The 6,000-nt window shown below is 38.6% G+C and overlaps 1 long non-coding RNA gene across 1 annotated transcript in view; it reads right to left on the bottom strand.

The window, feature by feature from the left end:
- The window catches only part of LOC108373568 (uncharacterized), a 28,366-nt gene extending 22,737 nt beyond the window's left edge, over nucleotides 1-5,629 (bottom strand). Inside the window, exon 1 of the long non-coding RNA XR_001848972.1 lies at nucleotides 5,617-5,629. This is a non-coding gene — a long non-coding RNA (uncharacterized LOC108373568). The remainder of the gene's footprint in view (nucleotides 1-5,616) is intronic.
- Nucleotides 5,630-6,000: the final 371 nt, after the last annotated feature.

Here is a 6,000-nt window from a genome sequence, read left to right on the forward strand (position 1 = left end):
ATTATTGGAAAATAAACTGCATATTCTAAACGCAAAACTTGAGTTCTTTGGAATTTGTTTAGAGTCGTGGGCGAACTCGTTAAAGTCGTTCTTTAACAAATTTACATATTTATTCTCATGGAAGTGGCGATTGGGCTGATTAATTAAGATCTGTGGAAATTTTGGTATTTCGGGTATTCACATTTTACTTTTAAAGTTAAAAGGTGGCAACTTTAACAAGATAACATACTCGAACTGTGAGCAACCCTTTGCACATGTGTTTCAAATTGTCAATAAAACAAATATAGTCAGATATATATTTAAAAATCTTTCAAATTGCGCCCACCTTATGTTTTTCTGCTTCATTTTCCATTTTTTCTTAGCGCGAATAATTAGCTGATCAGAGATGCCAGTTTAACACAAAATAAAAACATGAGACAAAGTCGAGTAATTTTGCCCAAAAGTGTTATCTCTAATTAGTATGGGAACAAATAACAAACAAATTTACCACATGGTAAAATGTTTTAAAGTTACCAGGTGGCAAAATTAACACAGTAGATAATATGGAACTCTGAGCACCCTAATTGTATATTTCACGGGGCACTATTTTGTTTGAGATGATAAAACAGAGTGCACAGAATGAGAAAAGGGTTAAAAAATTGTCAGGAACTGTATTTAACGGTTACCAGCGCAGAACATGTATACCTGTTAGAGAAACCTTTTTGTCGCTGCGCAAAACGATAAGCATCTGAAATAGAGCGCAATGGCTTTTCGGTAATTGGGCATTTTCGAGCTCTGATTTTTTCAATAAGGACGGAAATAATTTTCCCTAGGGTATTATTTAATTCATGAAATTCAAATTAAGGGTTGGTATTCGTGAGTGACATTGTTCCAGGTAAGCACCAAGGTGTTGGATTGAATTTTGTACGTGGCACAACAGCTTTGGATTTTTAAATATGCGCATTACATAGCGAGCCGTTTGCTTCAAGACAAATGCCCGCTGTAGCCACATCTACTAGCGGACCGACACTTTAGTAAGTGAGTCTTTAAAGCGAATAAGTCGAAGTGGTCCAACCGAACCCCCTCTTTTTGCCGTGAAACATGGCTCCGCACATGTTGGTTACAGTATCTCGTATATAGGTTGGCAGTCAAATAGCTTCAAGATCGGGTCTGTTTCTTGCTGCGATCACGTTGAATAACCCGTACTAATGCATAGGGACGAAATTCACGTGTCTCCATTCGACCAAGATGAGGTGACAACAGCAATCATTCGTCTTAAGAACAACAAACATCTGCAGCCGGCGAAATAACGGGTGAGGTGTTTAAAGCCAATGACGAAGAGCTGGTGGGGCGTAACTTGTAGGAAAACCACTCGAAACATTCCAAATCCTTCGTGAAAGCTGTACAAACATTGAGAAGGCATTCATACAAACTGTTTCTTCATAATGGCTCAAACGCTTTAGATCGATTTCATCTAGGAAGATTGTGAAAACCCCCTACAAAATTGGGTTGGGACTTTACGTATGCACACACAATTCTCATATATGTATGCGGATAAAATCCGGACGTCTGGTCAATATTCGCTAATTTTTGCAAAATAATAGAGCACTTGAATAATACACAAGCAATTGTTATTTTATTCAGATTTTTTACTTAGATATTGAGATAATCCGGATAGCTTGCCGATAGATTAAGAGAGCTTATAAAAAGTGATTGTGATATATTTTATTCTACCTTACCCGCTTGCAGTGCAAGTGTTTGCCACTTCGGTATTGAAGCGTGAAAGGCATGTATGTAACTACTGAGTCGAACCGGGAACGATGTTGTCGCTGTGCGTGTTGGGACTGGTTTGCCCGATGTCCAGGCGGATGTTATTCATACCTACTGCGTTGTGAAGGATTAGATTCGTGCGAATGGCATCCGTCGGATACCGCAATTGGCATGATTGAGTGCTCTGGTGTACTGCTTCGATCTACTGTTTGAAGTCGTCATTGCAGTCGAGTAGGTGACTTTTTGTGGCGGTTTGGTTGTTCGAATGATTACTGTGGTGGTGTCCTAAGAGTAACTGTGTTGAGCGCAATGTATTGTTTTTTTGACACCTGAGTTCGAGAAGATGCAATGAAGAATGCACTTTATATTTTTCCAACAAACTACCACAAAATTTAATTCCGCGTTTGCTGGGCGGTAAGTAAATATAGGCCGGTGAACATTTTTGTCGCATAATATAAACAATAGGAGATTTTGAATTAATATCTACGCTTTTGAAGAACATTTTCGAGTTTTCACCTTGGTGCTTTAATTTATTTATTATAATTAGTATTAGTGCAAATTATCTCAAATTATCAGGTTTTGGCGTTCGCGTACACAAAAAACTTGCAAAGTAGGGGAAATTGAGATCGCAAAGTGACAGTTGATATGGAGAGGAAGTTGCTAATTAGTGCGGGAATTTTTTTTTGTGTAGGTTGAAGGGTAGGGTCAAACTCAACATGAAAATAGGTTTCTTATTGTCCCTGACAGGCCAACCTAATATTCACGCACGTCGCCAATTTGCTTTCAAAAATTTCTCGTGCACATAGCAAAGCATCAACGCCACCCTAGGTTGAGTGTCATTATGAGTCCAGGTTGGTATAGCACACCCCACCACATCTAGCCCTAATCGCCACATGCTCTAGAAACATTTCTGCATCAAAAAGAAAATTTTGAAAAAATGTCGTTTACGTCTTTGCCGGTTAGGGCTCGATATGTCTAATGACATAAACTTTTGCGCAGATGGCCCCAAACTTGAAAGGACGAGTCTTTCGCCATCGCTGAGAATCAAATAGTTCTGAATGTTTTAGACTCACACATGGACAATGAACGCCTGGACCCTGGAATATTGAGGATCACTGAAAAAGTGACGATTTGGGAAGGTAAGACACGACCACCCACATATTTTGGAAAGCCCACGGTAGGTATAACAATGACCACCTTTAAGCGGTTAGAGATCATGCCTCTCAGTAGCCAATGAATCCGGAAACAACCCTTCGTCCTGTGAAGTTGCAATCTAACCTCGTTTTATTGCAGGAAACACACGTCGTTGCTCTTGAGTTTAAACAAGAAATCTTACGGGCACTGCCTAATTTACCATTGCAAGGACATACCATAAAAGAAATTGTACAATACCTTTTATGCTATTGTACAGCTTAATGTAAAAAATATTACACACAGGTAGAAATAGCACAGGCAAAGTTAGTACCCTCAACAAAGCGGTAGAATTGCCAATGCCTAACCATAGGGCAAAGTAACTAATATATCAATTCATGCAGTTTGGATGAAATTTTGTTGTGCAACAATTTTCTCTTGTGTATAATATTAAGTCAGAAATAAATCTAAAAACAATACATTCAGCCCTGTTCTGCAATCCGATTCGAATCGGAATCCGATTTGTTTCCGATTGTTGGTGTTCTGCATTCCGACAATCGGATATTATTTCCGATTCCGCCTTGTTCTACATTACGATCCACTTCGAATCGGAATTCTATCGGAAATTTGATGTTCTGAATTCCGAGTATCGGAAATTTTTTTATTGGAAATATTCCGATCAAGTAAAAGCCAGTGCAATAGAAAAAGAACAAAACTAAAAACAAAAATATAAATGTAAAGGGTGAACACACCAAAACTGCGACACTTTGGAAAGCTTATAACTTACACAAAAAGATTTAAATATTTTGAAATTTAAATACCATAAGTTGACCATGACCTTAGTTGGACGTAGAAGAAATTTCATTTGCATTTGATTCCTAGTTGAGCTTAAAATGGCAACCAAGTTCGAAACGAGACAAACCATTTTGCACGAGTTTATAAATGATCCGGCCTTAAGTACAAGTAAAATTGCTAAAAATGAAAGATTGCACTATTCGACAGTTTACAGGGTTTTAATCCGTACAAATAAGGCCTGGCAGTTACGAGAGAACCAGAGAACGGGGTTTGGCATGGTCAAAATGATAAAAACAGTGCTCGGAAGGTCCTCAGTGCGTTTTCGCGAGATCCGAAGGTTTTGTCGCGTTATGTTGCACATCCGTACGGAGATAGCAGTTTTTCGTACAAAAGGTAAAGCGGAAAGCTTCATTGAGATGTTCTACAGATCAAACAGCGCCAGACCGAGGCGCAAAGTAGACTGTTACAACGAAATCCCGCAGTCCGAAGTTGTATAAATTCTAAATTAATACAACTGCATCGTTATGGACTACGAAACCTGCGTTAAAAATTCAAAATATATTGCTGGTCAAGATTTGTATACTGCTGCAAGTCGTCAAGATGCCCCTGAAAGCTGTTAAGCTAAAACTGAAGTCCAAATTTCCAAAAAACATTGCTTGGCAAGCTAGTTGTTCCTGTGGCGGTAAGAGCAGCCCTTTTTGCCCATCCGGCACAATGAATGATCAGGTTTATCGGGATGAATGCCTCAAAAGGCGTCTTCTGTAATTTATCAACATATAAGGNACAAAAAGATTTAAATATTTTGAAATTTAAATACCATAAGTTGACCATGACCTTAGTTGGACGTAGAAGAAATTTCATTTGCATTTGATTCCTAGTTGAGCTTAAAATGGCAACCAAGTTCGAAACGAGACAAACCATTTTGCACGAGTTTATAAATGATCCGGCCTTAAGTACAAGTAAAATTGCTAAAAATGAAAGATTGCACTATTCGACAGTTTACAGGGTTTTAATCCGTACAAATAAGGCCTGGCAGTTACGAGAGAACCAGAGAACGGGGTTTGGCATGGTCAAAATGATAAAAACAGTGCTCGGAAGGTCCTCAGTGCGTTTTCGCGAGATCCGAAGGTTTTGTCGCGTTATGTTGCACATCCGTACGGAGATAGCAGTTTTTCGTACAAAAGGTAAAGCGGAAAGCTTCATTGAGATGTTCTACAGATCAAACAGCGCCAGACCGAGGCGCAAAGTAGACTGTTACAACGAAATCCCGCAGTCCGAAGTTGTATAAATTCTAAATTAATACAACTGCATCGTTATGGACTACGAAACCTGCGTTAAAAATTCAAAATATATTGCTGGTCAAGATTTGTATACTGCTGCAAGTCGTCAAGATGCCCCTGAAAGCTGTTAAGCTAAAACTGAAGTCCAAATTTCCAAAAAACATTGCTTGGCAAGCTAGTTGTTCCTGTGGCGGTAAGAGCAGCCCTTTTTGCCCATCCGGCACAATGAATGATCAGGTTTATCGGGATGAATGCCTCAAAAGGCGTCTTCTGTAATTTATCAACATATAAGGTAGTAGGCCTCTGTTCTAGGCGGACATGGCAAGCTGCCACTATGCCAAGGACACATTGCCGTGGTATAATGCAAATAACATCAATTTTGTACCTCACGACTGCAATCCACCCAATAGTACAGAGCTACGCCCTATTGGGGAATATTGGTCAATTGTCAAAGGAATCTTGAAGAAAATAGGTGAAACAGTAAAAAAAATTGAAGAGTGCAAAATAAAGTAGTTGTACGCATCGCGTAAAGTCAATGATGCAGTCGTGCAGAACATGATCTCGCGTGTGGGATGAAAATACCGATCACTTGCATATGGAGCAAATAATAACTAAAGTTTTAACATTTTAATAACATATAAACTTCCAAGTTATATAATACAAAAAAAATAATTTCAAAGCCTTCTAGTTTGTTTGTGGTAGTAATCTCTAAGACCCTTATTATGAGCTGCATTCGATTTTCGATCTTCGCTGGCTATCGAAGATCGAAAGTGAAATTCGTATTATGAGCTATGCAAGCCTGTCGAAATTTTCGTTGAGTATCGAATTTTCTGTCGAACAGAATTTTGCTTTCGATGGTGTAGCGAAGTGTTAGAAAATTGTGAAAAATGTATGATTTTGTATATGTTTTCTTACATTTTGGCGGCTAGACACTAATTTTAAACAATTTTTATTAATTTCATGCAGTTCTAACATCGTGAATACTAAACACAAGCTCGAAAGGCTGGTTTTACTTGTGAAAGAAAATCCCAATACTCTGTTGGCA

Source organism: Rhagoletis zephyria, unplaced genomic scaffold (assembly GCF_001687245.7).
Source record: "Rhagoletis zephyria isolate East Lansing unplaced genomic scaffold, Rhagoletis_zephyria_1.1 Rzeph_scaffold_00082, whole genome shotgun sequence".
NCBI lineage: Eukaryota > Metazoa > Arthropoda > Insecta > Diptera > Tephritidae > Rhagoletis > Rhagoletis zephyria.